This window comes from Manis javanica, chromosome 1, assembly GCF_040802235.1.
Source record: "Manis javanica isolate MJ-LG chromosome 1, MJ_LKY, whole genome shotgun sequence".
NCBI classification, from domain to species: domain Eukaryota; kingdom Metazoa; phylum Chordata; class Mammalia; order Pholidota; family Manidae; genus Manis; species Manis javanica.
The window spans coordinates 93,715,918-93,740,194 of NC_133156.1; positions in this window are offsets into that span (position 1 = coordinate 93,715,918).

A 24,277-nucleotide genomic window follows, 5' to 3' on the forward strand; every position below is an offset into this window, starting at 1 on the left:
TTCCTTTCTCTGCCAGACTTCTGTCCTCATACCTAGAAAAGTAGGCTGTCTGTGAAATAAGAGACAGAAGAGAGCCTGGAGGAGCCCAGTCTACCAACAGATAGTTCAGTTAATCAGCTACAAAGGGCAGGAGGGAAATTTTGGAGGTGATGGAAATGTTCTACATCTTGATTGAGGTGGTGTTACCCAGCCACATCATTTTTCAAGTCATTGAACTGTATGTTTAAAAAGAGTGAAATTTTATTGTAAATATTAAATTGTGCCTCCATAAAAGTGACTTTAAAATAATACATTAATTAAATGCCATTTAATTCAGTGCGTATAAGATTAAAAAATACTTAGGATAGAAAGAAAATTAAGAGTGAAGGAAAAATAAGATACATTTTCTTTTAAGCTCTATGTGGCAAGTTCACCATTCTTTTCTAAACATGGACCACTTCAGGACTTGCACATCCTCCTTGCACAGGGGCTCTGCTGATGTCTGTATCGCTCCTGTTTCAGTGTGTGTACTGCTGAGGTGCACACCAACATGCTTTCAATGATTCAAATGTCAGCAAGACTTCAAATGTCTAGACGTTTGTAATTATGCTGGTTTTCTTACTTTCTGGTTTACTGCCTGTCTTTCTAAAATTTTAGCTCCATCAGCATGAGAACTATGTTGGTTTTCTCACTGAAGTATCTTCTATCACAAATATCTTGACACAGTACCTAAGGCACAAAGAGAGTTCAGTCTATATTGCTGGAACCATACAAAACCGCAGCTTTTGTAGATTAAAAAAATAAGTATTAACAGGTTTATATGATTCAGTCTAGTATTTCTTGAATGAATGAAATTTCTTCCCAGAGTGATGTCTAAAGAAGTTGTAAAAATAGTCCCATCAAGGTACCCAGGTTGCTGTCCACTACCAATATAGTTATAAAACCTACTTTTGAACATTTCTGACTTGTTTCACCCAGATTTTCGTAGACTGAAGGAGACCTCCAAGAACTTTCTATCATTTATGCCAGTGTCTCATATTACTGGCATTTTAGAAGTTTATCCTAACACAAATTTCTCTGTCTCTAATGACAATATGTCTATTTTCTCTTGCTCTATAATGCCTGCAGATTGGAAAGCTAGACACCATTCTGTACTTTATATTGAATTCATCAAGGAAGTATTTAACATCTCTCATAAGCTAGGACTTTGGTAGTCCTGATATCTTTATCAAATATATGAAGATGAAGAGGGCATAATATCTATTCTCTGGGAGCCCTCAGTCCAATAGGCAAGTTATTTGACACAAATTTATCTTTTGAGGCAGGAGAAAGAAGGTGATTAGTTCCATAAATGAGGCATAAAGTATTATAGGATATCCTTACGGGAGAAAGTAATTAAATTCCTACATTACAGACAATATGATAGAAATATGTGTGTGTATGTGTAGGTATATGTGCTGTTTGGGAGGAAACAAAGAAGTGTGTCTCTAATTCAGTGTCAGAATAGGCCTCCCCATGGAAGGCATGACAAAGCCCAAAAGCATTAAATGGAAAAAATTAATATAAGAACATCATAACAGAGTTAAAAGACAAGTAACAATCCTTTGACCTAACAATTTCACTTCATTTCAGTGTTTATAAAATAACTGGGAAGAACCTGTGTTCAACACAAACTGTGGTACAAGGCAGCTGAGAAGGAATGGAGAGCCCTGTGCCCTGCTGTGTAGTGGGCACAAGGGTGTTGAGAGTGTCCGTGAAGTGGAATATTAAATGGAAAAACTAGGGTCACAACATTTTTTATCACTTGTTATACCTTTTTTTTGTAAGAAAGTGAAGAGACCATATAGACATTTTGCTCATGTTTACAAAATGAACAGGAAAAATGATTTCTTGTGGAGAATAGGGAGGAACAAGGTAGAGGGATAGAGGTGGAAATGATACTTCTTTGTGTTTACCTTCCTATACAGTTTTGACTTTTGAGTCTTGTATATTATCTATTTTTAAAACTTAAATAAAAAAGATGAATGACTTTCTAGAAAAACCATATCAAGAATTAATAGCCATGTTATGGACTAAATGTTTGTGTCATGAAATGTTATGGAGTGAATGTTTATATATCCCTCCCCCAATTTGTATGTTGATGATATTGGAAGGTGGGAAGGTGGGGCCTTTGGAAGATAATTAGGTCATGAGGGTGGAGCCCTCATGATGGGATTAGTGCCCTTATGAGAAGAGACATGAGCACTTGCTATCTGTCTCTGTGCTGGGAGAGAATACAATGGGAAGATCGCCACCTGCAAATCAGGAAGCCAGCCTTCACCGTGCACCAGGTCTGCTAATGCTTTGATTTTGGATTTCCTAGCCTCCAAAACTGTGAGAAATATTTGTTGTTTAAGCCACCCAGTCTTATAGCAGCTGGAACTAAGATAAGCCATACTAAATAAAAGCCCTTACAAATCAATTTGAAATTTCAGTCTAATGAGCAAAAGAGACTCTTATGGGAAAACACACTCTTGTGTGTCTCCTCTGCTCTCAATATACTACCTTACCTCTGGCATTTCTGATCACCAAATGTGGGGTTGTTTTTCCCATACTGAGCTCTCCTGAAACACCAGCTGAGTGTCCTACAGCTTAACTCAATCCTGACACTGTCTACCTGGAGATAGTGTCAGATCCCACAGGGTCCAGTCTCACAGCCCACCACCCCAGCCAACTTCAGGTGCCAGCAGCCTTCCAGATCGTCACCTGTGCTTCAGACCGGCTGGCCATAGAGCAGAGCTTTCCATCACACCTCCCCAGTCCAAGTAATTTGCTAGAGCAGCTCACAGACCATGGGAAAACTACTTAGTTCCTAGACTACTGTTTATTACAAAGGATGTTAGAGAATACAAATGAACAACCAGATGAAGAGATACATAGTGTTTAAAATATTGGTAGTAACAGCAAAGTAGGATGGGGAAACAAACTTACTATTCAACTGTTGGTACAAGTATAAATTGGTAGAGCCTTCAAAATTCCAAATCTAGAAATTTATACCAAGTACATGCTTACAGTGAACACCAAGAAGCATACTTCACACAGTGATGTTTATTGCTGGATTGGCTGTAATAACAAAAAATTGGAAATAGCCTAACTGTCCAGTATACTACAGTATAGCCATACAGTGGAACACTAGGCAGTCATAATATGAAGTGGCTCTGTGTGAAGACATAGAAAGATCCCTAAGATATTATCACATATACAAAGCAAATTGCAGTAATTATGGTCATATTTTTGTAAAGGAAAGAATAATTTTATTGTACTTATGTGTGTGAATATGTACATATATGTATATGGAAAAATCTGGGATAATAGATACCAATGTTAATAATGGTTATTCCTAGGGATATACAGCCTATATTTCTTTCTTTCTTTTTTTTTTTTTTACATGGTGAATGAATTCTTACATAGTGAATAAATACTTACATGGTGAACAGTACAAGGGCATTCATCACAGAAACTTTCGGTTTTGATCACGCATTATGAACTATAAACAATCAGGTCAAATATGAATATTCATTTGATTTTTATACTTGATTTATATGTGGATCCCACATTTCTCCCTTTATTATTATTATTATTTTTATTTTTAATAAAATGCTGAAGTGGTAGGTAGATGCAAGATAAAGGTAGAAAACATAGTTTAGTGCTGTAAGAGGGCAAATGTAGATGATCAGGTGTGTGCCTGTGGACTAAGTATTAATCCAAGCTAGACAAGGGCAGCAAAACATCCACGGATGCAGAAGATTTCTCTCAAAGCAGGGGGCGTGAGGTTCTGAGCCTCACCTCTGTTGATCTCCAATTTCTCACCTGATGGGCCCCCTGCGACTGTGCCTGTCTTAGGTTGTTCCTCCCTTGAGGAATCTTACCCGTCTCTGGCTAACCAGTCATCTTCCGGGGCCATACAGGGAAATGTAAAGTTGGTAAGTGAGAGAGAAGCCATATTGTTTGAAAAGGTTAGCTTTTTACTTCTTTGCAGATTTATGCCCTGTGGGTTCTATGCCCAGCATTGTCTCGAGGTATCTTTACCACCTGGAGGAATTATGATACTCGGTAAATTCGATATGAGGCACGAATTCTATTTAAGGGTTGTAATTAGGAAGGAAGAAGAAAAGCTAAAGAGGTAGCAAATGGAAGAAAACATGGGAGGATTGATTATTTCTTTGACATATCTTCTTGTAGAGTACCTTAAGCATGTATAGGTTTTAAACTACTAACTTGCATTCACATATTAACATAATAGGAATACAGTGACATAAACAAAGCAAATCTATACTTACCATCCATCTCCAGTGAAGCCAAGAAAACCATTTAGGCACCCTAGGCATTTGTGAAAATTTGTCTATGATATGATGGATATTGTCCAACTGTACTTGAACAGTCTGAGAGAAATCAGACAAAGCAACCCATTTCTGGGATCTGTTCATATCCCATATGTTCTTTTAACCATAGATAGTCTATATTCATAAGATTTTGGAGTGCTACAACTTGCACCCCTCCCAACTCCTGGTTGAGTTCCAACAGTACAGATCTGGTCAAATTCGTTGTCTTACTGTATGCACATGCCAGTCTAGACATCTCCCTCCTCATTCCTATGGCAAGTCCAGGAAATGGTGGGGTGGATGCAGCCACAACCGCAGCATCATCCGGATCCCTGTGGAGACTTTTTGATGATCATCCCCCGGCACAAGTCCTCCAGAGAGTGCTGATGCGGGAAGCTCCTCCTCATATCGTATCTTAGTTCATTTTCTGGGTAGCCAAGCTAGGCCTTGATCTTCTGCATAGAAACAAACACACTTTGACATGCCCTCTATACCACTGTGTAGAACTCGTTGGAGGTCAGCACACAGGAACTGCTTTTTTTTTTTTTTTTTTATTAAGAGAAAGGAATATTATCAGAAAAGAGTACCTCCATAGCTGATCATCTGACACCCTTTAAGTGATAAACATTAAGGATATTTAAAGCATGCGTTGATCTTTGATTTACCAATAGTTTTATCCTATCAAGGAGTAATACCCCTTTTCTTTCTTTCTTTCTTTCTTTTATTTTTAATCTTTAATCTACACTTACATGAAGAATACTATGTTTACTATGCTCTCCCCTATATCAGGTCCCCCCTAACAACCACATTACGGTTACTGTCCATCAGCTTAGCAAAATGTTGTAGAATCACTACTTGTCCTCTCTGTGTTGTACAGCCCACCCTCCCCTTTCTGCCCCCCCCCCCCGCATGCTAATCTTAATACCCCCCTTTTTTCTTCCCCCCCTTATCCCTCCCTGCCCACCCATCCTCCCCAGTTCCTTTCCCTTTGGTACCTGTTAGTGCATTTTTGCATTCTGTAATTCCACTGCTGTTTTGTTCCTTCAGTTTTTCCTTTGTTCTTATATTCCTCAGATGAGTGAAATCATTTGGTATTTCTCTTTCTCCACTTGGCTTATTTCACTGAGCATAATACTCTCCAGCTCCATCCATGTTGCTGCAAATGGTTGGATTTTTCCACTTCTTATGGCTGAGTAGTATTCCATTGTGTATATGTACCACATGTTCTTTATCCATTTATCTACCGATGGACATTTAGGTTGCTTCCAATTCTTGGCTATTGTAAATAGTGCTGCAATAAATATAGGGGTGCATCTGTCTTTCTCAAACTTGATTGCTGCGTTCTTAGGGTAAATTCCTAGGAGTGGAATTCCTGGGTCAAATGGTAGGTCTGTTTTGAGCATTTTGATGAACCTCCATACTGCTTTCCACAATGGTTGAACTCATTTACATTCCCACCAGCAGTGTAGGAGGGTTCCCCTTTCTCCACAGCCTCGCCAACATTTGTTGTTTGTCTTTTGGATGGCAGCTATCCTTACTGGTGTGAGGTGATACCTCATTGTAGTTTTAATTTGCATTTCTCTGATAATTAGCGATGTGGAGCATCTTTTCATGTGTCTGTTGGCCATCTGTATTTCTTTTTTAGAGAACTGTCTGTTCAGTTCCTCTGCCCATTTTTTAATTGGGTTATTTGTTTTTTGTTTGTTGAGGCGTGTGAGCTCTTTATATATTCTGGATGTCAAGCCTTTATCGGATCTGTCATTTTCAAATATATTCTCCCATACTGTAGGGTTCCTTTTTGTTCTATTGATGGTGTCTTTCGCTGTACAGAAGCTTTTCAGCTTAATGTAGTCCCACTTGCTCATTTTTGCTGTTGTTTTCCTTGCCCGGGGAGATATGTTCAAGAAGAGGTCACTCATGTTTATGTCTAAGAGGTTTTTGCCTATGTTTTTTTCCAAGAGTTTAATGGTTTCATGACTTACATTCAGGTCTTTGATCCATTTTGAGTTTACCTTTGTATATGGGGTGAGACAATGGTCCAGTTTCATTCTCCTACATGTAGCTGTCCAGTTTTGCCAGCACCATCTGTTGAAGAGACTGTCATTTCTCCTTTGTATGTCCATGGCTCCTTTATCGAATATTAATTGACCATATATGTTTGGGTTAATGTCTAGAGTCTCTAACCTGTTCCACTGGTCTGTGGCTCTGTTCTTGTGCCAGTACCAAATTGTCTTGATTACTATGGCTTTGTAGTAGAGCTTGAAGTTGGGGAGTGAGATCCCCCCTACTTTATTCTTCTTTCTCAGGATTGCTTTGGCTATTCGGGGTCTTTGGTGTTTCCATATGAATTTTTGAACTATTTGTTCCAGTTCATTGAAGAATGTTGTTGGTAATTTGATAGGGATTGCATCAAATCTGTATATTGCTTTGGGCAGGATGGCCTTTTTGATGATATTAATTCTTCCTAGCCATGAGCATGGGATGAGTTTCCATTTATTAGTGTCCCCTTTAATTTCTCTTAAGAGTGACTTGTAGTTTTCAGAGTATAAGTCTTTCACTTCTTTGGTTAGGTTTATTCCTAGGTATTTTATTCTTTTTGATGCAATGGTGAATGGAATTGTTTTCCTGATTTCTCTTTCTATTGGTTCATTGTTAGTGTATAGGAAAGCTACAGATTTCTGTGTGTTAATTTTGTATCCTGCAACTTTGCTGTATTCCGATATCAGTTCCAGTAGTTTTGGAGTGGAGTCTTTAGGGTTTTTTATGTACAGTATCATATCATCTGCAAATAGTGACAGTTTAACTTCTTCTTTACCAACTGGATTCCTTGTATTTCTTTGTTTTGTCTGATTGCCATGGCTAGGACCTCCAGTACTATGTTAAATAACAATGGGGAGAGTGGGCATCCCTGTCTTGTTCCCAATCTCAGAGGAAATGCTTTCAGCTTCTCACTGTTCAGTATAATGCTGGCTGTGGGTTTATCACATATGGCCTTTATTATGTTGAGGCACTTGCCCTCTATTCCCATTTTGCTGAGAGTTTTTATCATGAATGGATGTTGAATTTTGTCAAATGCTTTTTCAGCATCTATGGAGATGATCATGTGGTTTTTGTCTTTCTTTTTGTTGATGTGGTGGATGATGTTGATGGATTTTCGAATGTTGTACCATCCTTGCATCCTTGGGATGAATCCTACTTGGTCATGGTGAATGATCCTTTTGATACACTGTTGAATTCTATTTGCTAATATTTTATTGAGTATTTTTGCATCTACATTCATCAGGGATATTGGTCTATAATTTTCTTTTTTGGTGGGGTCTTTGCCTGGTTTTGGTATTAGGGTGATGTTGGCTTCATAGAATGAGTTTGGAGTATTCCCTCCTCTTCTATTTTTTGGAAAACTTTAAGGAGAATGGGTATTATGTATTCTCTATATGTCTGATAAATTCAGCGGTGAATCCATCTTGCCTGGGAGTTTTGTTCTTGGGTAGTTTTTTGATTACCAATTCAATTTCTTTGCTGGTAATTGGCCTGTTTAGATTTTCTTTTTCTTCCTTGGTCAGTCTTGGAAGGTTGTATTTTTCTAGGAAGTTGTTCCTTTCTTCTGGGTTTTTCAGCTTGATAGCATATAGATTCTCACAGTATTCTCTAATAATTCTTTGTATTTCTGTGGGGGTCTGTCATGATTTTTCCTTTCTCATTTCTGTTTCTGTTGATGTGTGTAGATTCTCTTTTTATCTTAATATGTCTGGCTAGGGGCTTATCTACTTTGTTTATTTTCTCAAAGAACCAGCTCTTGGTTTCATTGATTTTTTTCTATTGTTTTATTCTTCTCAATTTTACTTATTTCTTCTCTGATCTTTATTATGTCCCTCCTTCTGCTGACTTTGGCCTCATTTGTTCTTCTTTTTCCAGTTTCAATAATTATGACTTTAGACTATTCATTTGGGATTGTTCTTCCTTCTTTAAATAGGCCTGGATTGCTGTATACTTTCCTCTTAGAACTTCCTTCTCTCCATCCCACAGAAGTTGGGGCTTTGTGCTGTTGTTGTCATTTGTCTTCAAAGATTGCTTGATCTCTATTTTAATTTGGTCATTGATTCATTGATTATTTAGGAGCATGTTGTTAAGCCTCCATGTGTTTGTGAGCCTTTTTGTTTTCTTTGTACAATTTATTTCAAGTTTTATACCTTTGTGGTCTGAGAAGTTGGTTGGTAGAATTTCAATCTTTTTGAATTTACTGAGTGTGTCTTTGTGGCCTAGTATGTGGTCTATTCTGGGAAATGTTCCATGTGCACTTGAGAAGAATGTGTATCCTGCTGCTATGGGTGTAGAGTTCTGTAGATGTCTGTTAGGTCCATCTGTTCTAGTGTGTTAGTCAGTGCCTCTGTGTCCCTACTTATTTTCTGTCTGGTGGATATATCCTTTGGAGCGAGTGGTGTGTTGAAGTCTCCTAGAATGAATGCATTGCATTCTATATCCTCCTTTAGTTCTATTAGTATTTGTTTCACATATGTTGGTGCTCCTATATTGGGTGCATATATGTTTATAATGGTTATATCCTCTTGTTGGACTGACCCCTTTATCATTATTTAATGTCCTTCTTTATCTCTTGTTACTTTCTTTGTTTTGAAGTCTATTTTGTCTGATACTGCAACACCTGCTTTTTTCTCCCTGTTGTTTGCATGAAATATCTTTTTCCATCCCTTCACTTTTAGTCTGTCTGTGTGTTGGGGTTTGATGTGAGTCTCTTGTAAGCAGCATATACATGGGTCTTGCTTTTTTATCCATTCTATTACTCTGTGTCTTTTGATTGGTGCATTCAGTCCATTTACATTTAGGGTGATTATTGAAAGATATGTACTTATTGCCATTGCAGGCTTTAGATTCGTAGTTACCAAAGGTTCAAGGGCAGCTTCTTTACTATCTAACTGTCTAACTTAACTTGCTTATTAAGCTATTATAAACACAGTCTGATGATTCTTTCTTTCCCTTGTTATTCCTCCTTCTCCATTCTTTATAGGTTAGGTGTTTTATTCTGTACTCTTTTGTGTTTCCTTTGACTGCTTTTGTGAATAGTTTATTGTATTTTTTGCTTTAGTTAGTATTTGGTTGGTCTGCTTTCTTTGCTGTGATTTTATTTTCTCCGGTGATATCTATGTAGCCTTAGGAGTGCTTCCATCTAGAGCAGTCCCTTTAAAATATCCCGTAGAGGTGGTTTGTGGGAGGCAAATTCCCTCAATTTTTGCTAGTCTGGGAATTGTTTAATCCCTCCTTCATATTTAAATGATAATCATGCTGGATACAGTATTCTTGGTTCAAGGCCCTTCTGTTTCATTGCATTAAATATATCATGCCACTCTCTTCTGGCCTGTAAGGTTTCTGTTGAGAAGTCTGATGATAGCCTATGGGTTTCCTTTGTAGGTGACCTTTTTCTCTCTCTGGCTGCCTCTAATACTCTGTCCTTGTCTTTGATCTTTGCCATTTTAATTATTATATGTCTTGGTGCTGTGTTGGGTCCCTGTGTTGGGAGATCTGTGAGCTTCCATGGTCTGAGAGACTATTTTCTCCCCCACTTTGGGGAAGTTTTCAGCAATTATTTCAAAGACACTTTCTATTCCTTTTTCTCTTTCTTCTTCTTCTGGTACCCCTATAATGCGAATATTGTTCCATTTGTTTTAGTCACACAGTTCTCTGAATATTCTTTAATTCCTAGAGATCCTTTTATCTCTCTCTGTGTCAGCTTCTCTGTATTCCTGTTCTGTGATTTATATTCCATTAATGGTCTCTTGCACCTTATCCAGTCTGCTCTTATGTCCTTCCAGAGATTGTTTTATTTCTGTATTCTCCCTCCTGACTTCATCCCTTAGCTCTTGCATATTTCTCTGCAGGTCCATCAGTATGGTTATGACCTTTATTTTGAATTCTTTTTCAGGAATATTGGTTATATCTATCTCCCCAGGCCCTCTCTCAGGGGTTGTCTGGGTGATTCTTGAGTGGACCAAATTCTTCTGCCTTCTCATGGTGATAGAGGTAGTTGTAGGCAGGTGGTGCATGTGTCAGCAGGGAGAACAAAGTCCCTTCCTGCTTGCTGGTTGCCTTGCCCTTCTCTACTGCCTGTGTCAGTTACCTCCACACCAGAAGCAGCCTCTGGGTTAATCCCTTGAGCCACCACGGGCAGGACAGCTGCACACTGGGAGGAGACTCTGTGCAGCTGCTATGAGTGCAGCAGCTCTCTGGCTGCTCTGCAGCTGTAGAGAAGCTGCGCCGGCCAGGGAATGAATGATAGGCTGCTTATCACTGTGAGGGGCTTCAGAGCTGCATTGCCAACCAGGGGGCTGGGGCATTCTGAAGTTCCTCAGGATTCCCAGCCTGCTGGGCTGAGTGTGCCAGGATTATTCCATCCAGCTGTTGAGCCCCTGTCCCTTTAAGACTTTTGAAAAGCACTCACTTTTCTTTTGTCCCAGGGGAGCCCGCTGTGGGGACCTGCTCATAGATTTTACTTTTCCATTTCTCTAATATCCAGTACACCATGCAATGTGTGTCTGCGCTCCTGGTGTGGATTACTAGGGCTGTTTATTTATCAGTCCTGGGCTTCCACTCCCTCTCCCCTCTGACTCCTTTCCTCCCGCCGGGGGGCTGGGGTGGGGGTGGGGGTAGCACTCGGATCCTGCCAGGTTGCTGCTTGTATCTTACCCCCTTCATGAGATGCTGAGTTATCACAGATGTAGATGTAGCCTGGGTGTCGTACTGTATCCTTTGGTCTCTCTTTTAGGAAGAGTTGTATTTATTGTATATTCAAAAATATATATGGTTTTGGGAGGATATTTCCACTGCCCTACTCATGCCGCCATCTTGGCTCCTTCTCCCATTCTTCTGTGTTGATGTGCGAACAGTGTGGCACCTTCTCCTGACTAAGGGAGATGCTTACTTATGAGTAAGTATTTATCCTCTGCCCTAGTGAATTATTCCACGCATATTCACCTACTTAATCTTGTTTTAAAAGTGGAAAAAAGTTTTCCACTTTTAAATCCATGGATCAATCTTAGCATCACTAAAAGGGGCACAAGCAGACATTACATGTGTCTTAGCATGATACAGTCATCACCCATGACTGATTCCAGGCTACATCACTGCCTGCATCTAACCAACAGCTTATGGGAAATATGGGGACTATAGGGACAAGTAACCATGAGGAAGCAATCGGCCAAATTTCCAATGTGGGACATCCTACAAGATAAACTATCAGCTTCTTCAATAATCTGGTACCATGAAAGAGATACAAAGAAAGGATAATCATTATGGAATAAAAGAGCATATTAAACATATGCATATAAAAGCATAATAACACAATGCCATGTCTGAACCCTGATTCAAGGGAAAAAAACATAAAAGACACCTTTCTCAATTGAGGATGACACTGAGGAGTTATTAATTTCATTGTAATAATAGTAGTTTTTTAATCCTATATATTGTATTGGAATATTTCAGATGAAATGATACAATATCTGAGATATATGAAATGAAAGAAATTTCAGTCAATTAAAATGAAAGAAGATTGGCAAAATGTTGATATTGGTTAATGAGTGCCTGGAGTAAATTATACTATTATTCTGTGTGTTTGCTGGCTTCTCCACTGTAAAATTAGCATAAGCACACTAAGAAAACAATATATATATATAAAGGAATTAACTGTATCGTACCACTCAACACAACCATGGTCGATATTTAGTATGTTTCCCTTATTTGTTTTCTATGCACATACTTGGTTTTTACACTGGAAATCATTTTGTGTTTCTAATTGTACTCTTCTTTTTTTTTTCACATAATAGAGCATCTTCCATGTAACTACCTGGACTTCATAGCCAGGTAATAGCTGGTGTGCCACCCCTTGAGAGATGTGAGCTCACAGCTCACCTGACTGTGAGCCCTTCTTCCTAACTCTGTGTTCTTGAAATCAGCCATGATGGGAATATTTAAACCATGGAAACCAGCAAACATTACAAAGCAGAGCTTTTCTCCCCCAGGAAGTGGGTTGTTAAATATTTACCTGCACATGACTGTTTATAACCATCATTTTAAAGTCACCTAATGGCCCTTTGAGTAAATATATGACAGCAAACAGTTATAATATACTTACCACATGCCAGGTACTAAGTACTTTACACGTATTAGCTCATTTAACCCTAAAAGGTAGGTGCGATTCTCTTCCACATTTTACAGAGGAAGTAACAGAGGCACAAAGTAGTGATGTCATTGCCCAACGTCCCCCAGGTAACAAGTAGCAGCAGGCACAAGAGCTGGGATTTGAGCTCAGCCGTCTTGCTGCAGCGTCTCTGCTGCAGTCCAAGCAGGGCAGCTGACCCCGAGGCCACGGCCACTGCTCCGTAAATCACTCGGGAGCAGGCAGAAGGCCAGTCCGCGACCCTCGTTCTCCTGCTGCCCAGTGCGTGCCCTGGGGAGCCCAACCCGCCCACATTTTAGGTTAACCTCTCTGGACAGACCAAAGACATCAGCCTGCTCAGTCAGCTGCTCAGCTGGCTGCCTTCCTTGTCACTTTCAGGGCTGAGATGGGTTTGGGGAGATGGTGGCGCACCCCAGGTTGCCTCGGGGCTCAAGTGAGCTTTGGCCTTTTATCAGTGGCAAGGACTCTAAGGGTGACTTCTTTCTCCTCCCCTGGGGTTTGCAGTATTTTAAGCTCCCACCAGGCAGTGAGGAGTAGGGGGCAGCATTCTATTTCTGGTGTAGCTGCCGAGCTGCCAAGTGATAATGGGACAAGTCCTTTGACCTGGGCAGTGATCCTTGTACAGAGTGGAGGCATCATAGAGCTGAGTGTTTTCAGAGCATGAAGAAGCTCTTACAGGCCAGATGCTGTGCATGCATTTAGCTGCTGGCCCTGCTCTCCCAGGGCCCAGCATTCACCCTCATGGGGCTGGGAGCCCTCATACCAGTGCCCTCATACCAGTGTGGTAAGTGGGAAGTGCTGTAAGGGGGTGCTTACTTAGATGTCCCTGAAGCTCGTCTGTCCAGCTTTGGATAAAGGGCTCATATGAAGCCCAAAATAGACCATGTCATCAAGAAGCCGCAGAGAAGAAACATTGTCTTAGGAAGTGTAGAGATTTGATTAGTAGCTACTAAAAATCATCACTGAAGCAAAATGGGTTCATTCCCCTTACATGCAAACCCCTGCAACACCACAGGGACTCAGTCAATATTTATTGAATAAATGTCATTGTCACTCTAAGACCAAAGGAGAGAGTCTTATAAATGCATGGGTTCTGTCCTGTTCAGGACTTTCCATGGTCTTTCAAATTCTCTAACCCATTAAGCAACAACTAGGACCCAACCAGTCAGAATACAGTCAGCAGCAAATCTCTGGCTCTTCCCTGATGCTGCTCCTGAGGAAGGAGTTCAGAACATGTAAATAAACGCATGAGGGAAAGAGCGAAGAATGGAAAGAAAGACAATCTGAAAGCCTCATTTATGTTTAGGATTCCCTTGCCTCTCTACCCTGAGATTCACATGAGTGTCTTTGATCCAAGCGAGAGAAAGAACTAGATGCGTCTGCAGCTGCAGATTCAGTGACTCCCCAGAGTGGAGGTGTAGCAGAGGACTAAGACGTGTATCCCTCCCCACAGAGAAGATGAGGCGAAACAGAGGATTAGGGGGCAAGAGGCAGCTGTCCTGGCCTCCCCTGTAGTGCCCATCAACCAAAAGCAGCTTTGTATTTTCCATTTCTTTTTCAATGAATGAGTTAAAGACCAAAGTTGGGCTCCCCTGCAGTTCAGAGGTGAGTTGCACAGTTGTGTGTGTGAACTCTGCCTTCTTGTTCTCTGCACATGGGCGCTGGCACACGGTCCTCTCAGCATATCCCCCAGATGATGCCCTCAGACTGAACAATAGGTGGCACATGGCTAGTTTTCACTAGAGGACTCCTGAGCAGAGTCCTGGGTCATCAATTAATAGTCACTGGTGGGGCTGACATTTAACTACAGCTAATGGCCTGAGGTCTTTAGGACACAACAACTCACACTCCCTCTGCCCCCTGCCCTCTACACAAGCCTGTTTTGTGTTTGATGGCTGTAATTCTACAGCTCATCCGGACAGCAGATCATACTGTTGCCCCGAGCGTTTTAATAGCACACTGGGTTATGTTCCAAACCATTAGCAGTCTTCTCCCCTCACAGCATTGTAGATCTTGCACTGATTTAATTTCACTGAGCGCCATTGGCTCCAGGCTTGGCCCTGGGGCTGGCCTGTCCAACCCCTTAAGCCTAAGGGAGTCTTAGTCAAGGGTACAAGGCTTAGGCCAATCAGCCAGAAGGAGCGTCATCTTTCAGTGCTAGGGAGCAGGCAGTGAAGCATCAGGAGCATCCTGCAGGAGGTGGTTCTTTTCTGAGGACATGTGATGAGCCTCTAGAGTACTAATGGTGTAGCCAGCCGGTCAACAGGTCAGTCCATCTCCATTAGCGGGGCTGTACAAGTTTGGCGTCAGAGCAGAAGGTTCTGACTGCCTGCAATGATTTTTCTCCTCCTGCATTTCCCCTTGGACTAGACAGTTATCATCTGGAGGTAGAATCCTTTCTCCACTTGCACTCTGTTCTACAAGATCTCAGTCTACTACTGAGGCATTTATATATTTTTTACCTCAACTCAGAGTAGGAAATGCATTGTTCTCCGCAACTCAGCACACAGACCGGAAGTTTCAAAACTGGATCATGATCCTTGCAATTCCATTCCATTTCTCCTCCTCCTCCTCCTTTTTCTTTTTAAAACTGGTCAAGACCACTAAATTAATTCTGTGACATGCAATGAATCACCACTCATGTCTTGAAAAGCACCAATCAGACATGCCCTGGACCAACTACCCCACTCAGTTTTCTGTGATGGTTTCATTGTCTTCTAAGTTTTACCATTTCTTTTGCAGGTTTTTGCATCTGTCAATTATTTCAAAACAGTTTAGCTTGTCCACTATTAATTTGTTTATCTTTGAAAAGTTCCTTGGAAGATCCTCCAAACATCTGCATATTTGGTTTCATCTCTGCCACTACATTTCTTTTCTCTGTCCCCAAACCATTACTATGTAGGAAGCTCTCTGTAAAGACAGACACCAAAATACTGACAGATTCTCTCGGGATGGTAAAATTTCAAGTAATGTTTTTAAAGTTTGTAGTTTATAATACCTACATAGTATTTGTATAAAAAATAGAGCAAGTATTTAAAATGATCATTGCTGTATTTAATTAAGACATTAGCTGCTGGAGCTTTTAAAGATGCTGGTAAATGCTTCTCAGGGTCTTACTAATTTTTTACGTTCTTATGTCATTCAAAAAGAAGTTTGCAAATAGAAGCAAACTAACAGTCTTTGAACAGCATCACTGTTTTGTAGTATTTGTTTCCTTTATCATCCTTTTCTTCTCTCTAGCCTTTCAACTCTCTTAAAATATTTATGTAAACATATAATTTTTTGTCAGTTTGCTAGTGTCAGTCATCCAGAATCAGTTCTTCAGCTGGCTGATGAATAGTAGGAATCTATTGTTCTTAAGTCTTACTAGGTAACAGATCATTTCTATCTTCCCTGGGGGTTCATGATTCAGCAAAGCTGCCAAGCCTCAAAAATAATACAATGGGGTTTGTGTTTCTTCTATGTCGGACCTAGACTAATTTGCTGACTATTAGTTGGACATTCGCAATAATATTGTTTTTAAATTGTGTACAACCTACAAGGACTTTGTGTTCTTTTTAACTGTAACTATTTCAATTTTTAGATAACAGTTGGTTATTATATGTATATTTCTTCATGGTTTGAGCAAGTTACATTCACTCAGGGCCCCTGTCAAATAAAGGCATGAACTACAACCTCAGGAGTATTATTAGATTGAGTTAAATTGCCAACCTGCAAACGTACCCTCTTTACATCATTTCTGACTCTGCCTTGGATTCCTTCTAGGGAAGCAAGTATATGGGCCTACGAGAGAAAGGAACAGGGAGAACAGGGTGGTCACCTTTCAGAGCTGGCATGCCAAGCCTTCCTTTATTTACTCCCTTGTGCTGAGCACACTCTCTTCCTTTGAAGCCCTCTCGACTCAAGTCCTGGTTGCAAAAGTTCAGAGTCTGCAGAGAGCCAGCCAACCAGAACCATCTTTTGCCACATCTTTGCCAACTTCTGACTCTATCAATTGAAATATTAGTCAAAATAATAAAGTCATGGAAGCAGAACGTGAGTAAAGATTTCCCCAAGTAGAGCTTTAAAATAAGCAGAATTCTCTACTTTCTTATTATCACCACTCCCCCTCTGGCACCACTCCTCTCAGCAGCTAGGCATGCAGCACTGTCATGCTGTTTCCCATGCCTCATCTCTGCGTATTTTTCCTCTCCTCTAGTTTTCAGGTCTATGTCCTTCTTTCAAATATATTTATCTGTCCAGTTCCCATTCTCTTAGTGTCCAGTGTTATGTGAAGCAAATCTCGGGATCTGCGTTGACCACCCACTTATGAGCTGTAAGTGTGACATGGCAGCTGTAAAAGTTCGATAGGAGTATACCAGGCTTGGGTCTTACATAGCTATTCTCCCTATGTACAAATTATTAATGCTATATGGTCCTGCTCACAACAAAACTATGGCGGTAGAGGAGGCCTAACAATCAAAGCTAGGTTGTATTAGGCAAACGCATGTGCCCCAAATAATCTGGAGAATGATTACATTGACGGGCAAATACTGAAGGCTTCTGTTCTGTCTGTTTCCTAAATCCACCAAATCATTACACATCTTTCCGCATGTGTGCTAGATCCCCTCTTCTCTCTTACTTAAGATACCACACCAGAAATTCTCCCTTCTCTCTCCTGCAGCATCAGTTTTTTCTTCTCTACTGAATAATTTTCATCAACATACAAACAAGCTATCATATCTCTATATTTTAAAACCCTCTCTTAATCTCACTTCTCCCTCCAAGCACTGCCCTAATTTTCTCCTCGCAAGAAAGCTCCTTAAGAATAAACCCACTGTCTCCCATTCAATTGGGTTTCATCCTCAACACTTCACCGAAACTACTTTTCTCAGTCACCAGAGATCACCAAATTTCTAAATCCAACAGGTATTTCTCACTTTTCACCTTACACACCCACTCACGAGCATTTAACATGACTGGTCACTTGAAATACCTGTCTCTTTTTAGCATCCTGTGCTTCTCAATCTCTTTTGCTGATTTCTTATTTCCCTGGTCTCTAAATGTTTGAGGGTCCAGGGCTCTGACCTCTGTCCTCTCTTATCATCTTCAAGCACTGTCTAGGTGATCTCAACTGGTCTTACTGCTTTAAATACCATCTAAATGTGAATGATTCCTACATTTGTATCTCCTGTCAAGACCTCTACCCTGAACACCAGACCTGTGCATGTGTTTTTGCCTACCCCAGATCTCACACCACTGAATGAGCTCCTGGCATCTCCCTGAACCAGCTGCTCCTGCGGTCTGCTCTTCCTTGGCTAGGGGCAACATTGCACTTTGAATTCTCAGGCCAGTGACCATGTGTTGTCATTCTGATGTCTTGTTTTTCTCACACCTCACACTGGCTCCACCAGCAAATCCCATCAATTCTACCTTCAAAATATATATCTTAAATTTGATTACCCCCACTGCCATACACTGATCTAATTATCCTTTCTTGCCTGAATTATTTCAGTCATTTTTTCATTGTTTCTTCTTTCTGCTCTTGCTTCTGTACAATCAGTTCTTCACCTAGCAGCCAGAGACCCTATTAAAGCATAGGTCAGAAAGCACTCAGAACCTCCTATCTCACTTGGAATAGGTTACATACAGTATGTAACCATGACTTACAAGACCTCATTGAGTGTCATTTCCCATGACTGTCACCTCTCTGAGCTCACCTCCTGCTGTACCCACCCCGCTGTTCCTCTCCACCTCTTCCTTTGCAGTCCAGCTACACTGGCCACCTTTATGTTCCTCAGACACACAAAACATGCTCTTACCTCAGGGCCTTTGAACTTACTATTCCCTCTACCTATTCTCCTCCTCCAAATAGTTACATGGTTTACACCTCACTTCCTTAAGGTCTTTATGCAAAAGTCATCCTCTCAGTGAGACTTCCTTGGGCATTCTACTGAAATTTCATAGAGTTCATCTCCCCTGACCCTGCTATACACTATTTATTCTCCCCCTTTCCTTTTTTTTTTTTTCATCTTTGGCACAATTAATCTTAATTTGCTTATACTATGTTCGTTGCCTTCTACACTGGAATGCAAGATCCATAAAGGCAGGGATTTTTCTTTATTTTAGTCTCTACTGCCCCCTCATCCCCCCAAAATATGCCACTTTGGCCCAAAATAAGGACTATTTGGAGCTAAAGGCACCTGAGAAATAGCAGACTCAAGAAAAGCATTCTGATCTGCCCATTTCTTCTTGAAAACAGGAGATAACAACTCTCATGTGAAAGATGCCCTTCCTATGCCAGAAGGAAGGCAGCATTCTTATCAAGGACAAGAAGCTGAGACCAAGAGTTCTTTGTAAATAGACCTTGTGAAAATAGTTCTTCTCTTTCTTTAGCCTCCCCACATAGTTGAGTTCCTTCTCCACAATGCCACTCTTTGTGCAAGCTGATATAAAAGCAGAGCTTTTAATCGTGAAAATATGGAGATTCACGATTTCTTTAGGTCTTCATTTCCTTATGAGGATTCACATAAAACTGATGTAAAGTTGTATGCTTTTCTCCTGTTAATCTATCTTATGTCAGTTCAATTCTCAGGCTCAGTGGTAAAACTCTAAGAGGGTAGAGGTAAGATTTTGCCTCTTACACATAATAGCAGCCTCCCTCAGAGAACTGCCATGGCACTTTGAAGTCGCGCCCCTCAGATCTCCCTGCTAGAAAGGACCTGCCCTTTGGTTGTAAGGAGTGCAGAGATCTGACAACCTCCAGCTCAGTGCCTTTGGGATCTACTGCATCATTTGTGACGAGGCCAGGTTCTTCCTGAGCACAGCCCAGCCAGTGACCAAACACAGCAGGGTACTAGAGTCTGGCCCTTTCTGCCCAGTACTCTCCTGAGCCCACCCTGCAAACCCCACTGACCCCCCGCTGGGCTCTGAATTGTGGCCCGAGCCTCTCCCTGCCAGTTCATTATTCTTTTTATAGTTTATAGTTTTCTTTTCATACTCCCCGATAAACCAGAAGTTGCTTGTCAATGATGCAGACACAGCACTCTGTAGATTAGATAAGACATCTAGCAGAGTGCCTGCCCCAGAGTTCAGTTTTCATTAAACTTTACCTTGCAGTCTTCCTACTGATGAAACAGTGGAAATGTAAATAATCCTAAACAGTGAATAGTTTGGGAAACTACTGAGATTTAGGTCCGGGGGCTTGCTTGCACTCATTAGTATTAGGTGGGTTAGGCTTGTCTCTGCATGCCAGCACATGGGAGTGCAGAGAATGTGTTGAAAGGAACACAGATTTCTAGCCCTGTCAGTAAAATGGAAACACCAAAATCTCTGTCTCCTTTTGGTAATTTGACTGGCTGATTTGAAGTTAAATTCTGAAATTCTAACAAGCATTAGCAAATTGCTAGATGATTTCCAATGCTTGAAGCAGAAACGCCTATGTGAGATTAAGCAGTAACATGGCCATTGCACCAACACCCATTATAGTAAATGCAGCTTTTAATCAATGAACAGGAGCCTTCCGCTTAGTGTGCATGGCAGAAACAGTCCAGAGCATGATGGGGTGCAAGAGTCTAGGAGCAGGCTGATACCTGGCATCACAGGCACAGAATTTATTGGGATGTGGCACCTTCTGGACCCCAGGAGTGTTAGCAACTGAAGCCCTCCTGGAAGGGTCTTTGGTTTAGCCAGCTAGAACTGGTTTGCTTCTTCAGATTTCCACAGAGAATGGGACGAGTGGGCAGAAATGAGTTGAATTTGTTTTGTGGTGGAAGTTTCTACCAGGAAATGACTGCTTTGGGTTCCCGCCAGCCTCTAGGAAGGTTAATTAAATCATTATCCTGCTGGCTGGCATTTAGACAGTGGATACCTTTAATCAACAAAGCAGTTTCAAAAAGCGGTCAGCTGTAACCAGAGTTAAAATGCTCCTTGCCCCACTCTCTGCCCAACCCAGGGTTATTAACCTTCTGCATGGACAGACTGGGTCAGCTGCAGAGGAACTTGTATTATCTGCACAGTTACCTTCAGAGCCTGACCAGGAGTCATCGCCTTTGTCACCTCAGTTCCTGTAGCACTGAAAGAGTTCCGCTGGTAACAGTTGGCTCAGGAAACTCAGGGTTTCACAGAGGTGACAGGGCGGGCCTTGTTTTCCGGGAGCACGAGCAGCAAAGGAACATGTGACATCCATCAGTTACATTGTTGCTGATTGTATTTATTAGACTTCATTGCAAGGAAGACGATACACAGGGGCCTCTGGGGGTCTCCCCTAAGTGGTTTTGATCTATAGATTTCTTGTCTTATCAATAAGAAACTTGACTGTGTTAAGTGCATTTTTCCAAAAGGCTGTTATGAGAAAAGGAAATAACAAATGGTACGCCAGACATAAGACGCCACGATGGCTCTTGCTGTGTGAGAAAAGCTTAAATGGTAGGGGCACTAGTTGGTACAGAGTTTCTAATCAGGATGTTTAATGACCAATTGCTTCAGTGATCAAATGAAGAAAGAGAGTATCCTGTTCTGTTAATTTTCTATTGCTACTGTAACAAAGTGCCACAAACCTAGTGCCTTAGAGCAGTGCAAATTTATTCTCATAGTTCTGGAGGTCAGCAGTGGGGCATGGGTCACACAGGGCTAAAATCAAGGTGTCAGCAGGGTTTTGTTGCTTCTGATGGTTCTAGAGGAGGTCTGTCTCCTTGTTTTTGCACCTTTCTACAGGCTTCTTGCTGCATTCCTTGGCATATGGCCCCCTGCTAGCACTCCTGTCCCTCCAACCTCTGCTTCTGTTATCACACCTCCTTCTCTGACTCCCCTGCCTCTTTCTTTCCCTTGTAAAGACCCCTGTGATTACATGGGCCCACCAGAGAGGCAGGATAGTCTCCTGCATGGCCAGATCCTTAATTTAATCAATCTGCAAATTCCCTGTGCCATGTAAGGTAACACAATCACAGGTTCCAGGAAAAAGGACACAGACATCTTTGGGGAACCATTATTTTGCCTATCACACCTATTAAGGGGATTGCTGCTCTTCCCTCTCAATATTAGAGTTGTTTCAAATTCCTTTTGCCATGAGAAGACAAGATAGCCATGTAGATATTGTCCCTCAGAGACCCAGAATCCCATCTTCCCTTGTCAAATGCAATTTTTATTACTCAGGCAATAGCCATTTTATGGGACCATAAAGATAATGGCACCTCCTGGTTGAACAGATGGCCTCTCAGCACAATGCCAAGATAGGTGAAGTAATGGTTTCATAGCTGGGAAACCGAGGTATGGGGTGCAGGGGGGTGGACTGTATCAGGATGGCTGGGTTGGGTAGGATGCGGGGAATGCTGGAAGGGTAAGACGGCTGCCAAGTAGCGTCTAATGTCTCCTGAGTTTCTAACTACTGGGAAAACCCCACTAGGCAGAGTCATCCAGCCTTGAAAAACAAGAGCATCTTCCTCTTTACCTGCCCTTCTCACCTGAAAAGCTGGGATGGGGAGGGGCTCAGGTGGGTGTGGCAAATGGAAGGAGCATGAGCTTTGGAGTCAGACAGAATGGGGCTCCCGTCTCCCTTCAGGGGCTCAGAGCACATCTCCTAATCTCTCTGAGCCTTCTTATCCTCACCTGTAAAATGAAAATAATATCTACATGGTAGGACTGATGTAAAGGTCAGAAACAGAACGTAAAGCTTAGAGGATCTTGGTTGGCTCGTGGCAGGTGCTCAAAGATTTAAGTGCCAATATTACTATTGTTATTTTTTTTGTTATTATTATATCAGGAAGTAGATATTGGTGTCAACAGGTCTGCCAGGAAATTTTTAACTGGTTGGTATTCTTCACATAGTTACAACCACTAGATATTTCATCAAACAAGGTGAGAGGACTTGAGGGAAGGAATGATAAAGAAAAATAACTTTTTCTCCCCACTCCCTGTGGCCTCCCTACCCAGATACCCTCTGGAAGAAGTCTGGTGAGTACCTTCTAAGGCCATGAGGAAAAGAATTGAACATAGTAACAACCTGAACCTTGAAGATGTTAAAATTTAGCCAGCAGAGAAACAATTTTGTTCTTCAGGTTACTAGCTAAATTACACTAATTTGATTCTCTTCCAGCAAATTTTGAGGTCTAAAGGAACCCCATCTTCCCCTCCAGTGTTCAGAGCTGGTTGATGTGAGTCACATAACTAGAGCTCAAAATATCACTGATGGGAGATGCTGAATTTAGGTCTACAGTCATGTGGGTTCACCATCCATCCACCCCAGGGAGATGGACTTCCCAGCACAGTTACTGGTGTAGCTGGACAAGTCAAGGACTCCCTGAGGAGCTGGTCCTTTACCCTTGTCTGACCAAAACAGATTAGAAGGCCTGTTTCCTGGGTACATGCTTGCTGCAAAATAAAATAATCCCGAAGAAACTGACTGACCATGCTCATTTCATCTGAGCAGATTCACAGATCAGAAACCCCTCCTCTAGTGGGCAAAATGAGTGAGAAACAGGCCAGGAGGATTAGTCCAGCAGGAATCCTTTGTCTGCATCACAACCTGAGGCCTGCATCACTTGCTCTGGGGACAGCCAGCTGCAATGCTGTAAGACTCTCCAGTAGCCCTGTGGAGAGGTCTTTAAGGTGAGGAACAGAGGCCTCCTGCCAACAACTAGCACTAACTTGTCAGGCTTCTGTGTGAGCCACTTTGGAAGTAGATCTTCCCCTGGTCCTGGTCAAGCCTCCAAATGCTGAGCCTGCTGTGAATGAGAGGATCTGTCAGACGATCAGAGCCCTGTTTGAAGAGCATCCAGTCCATGACACAGGTACCTGTACAGCTGATAATGGAAGGAGATACAGCTGATGTGTTGAGCAACAAAAATGAGGTGTTTCCAGAAAAAATACCTGCTACTTAACTTCATAACTTGGTTCTTCAGACAAAGATACATTCTTGGTGAGAAAACTATAATTTTGTCCTACCACATCCTAACAACTAGAGTCAAGTGTTCTCTAGTCTTTCACTTCCTCTCTTCCCATCACTTTATGTGTCTGTGTATAAGTATATCACATTTGTTTTTAGTTTTTTAAATCATTTTTTCTAAAAACTAATGGTATATTTTGATTGACATCAAAAGGAGAAGGATGGGGCCCTCTTAGCTCCACTAATGGCATCCTAATTCAACTTTTACCTATTAGTTCTTTATATTTTTAATAAAATGAGGTGTTTGAGATAAGCGCTGACTTCTGTAGTACCAAAGTACCTTAAGTCCCAAATGAAAACTCAAAGAGTAGAAATAATATTAATAAATTACACTGATCTCTTGTGATTTGAGTTTATGTATGTCAGTTTCTCAGTCAATGAACTCATCATCCTCAAGACAACTGACAGTCAACATCCACATAACGTTGAATATTAGGACCTGGAAACAAACAAAAAACAAGCAAACAAACAAAAAAAAACTCAACATCAAGAGATGCCACAACTTGGGAGCCCTCCTAAGATTATAATTGAAGGGACCCTGTGTGAAACAGAGAAACAGAGTGTACAGAAAAGAAAGAAAATAAAGAACGATAGGAAAATATGGGTAATGAAATAGATTCTACCTGACTATACCCCACATGCTGCACAGACATTCCTGCATCATTTTTGGAAAACAATCTGATTTTGAGAACCAGCCACAAAGCACCATTGTTGTTTAGCAATAGTGTCCTTAGCTAGCTCAGGCTGGAGGAGGATGTACTAAACCTCTGAGTGCTGCAGACGGAGTTCACACATCACCACAAATGCTGTCCAGCAAAAAAAAAAAAAACT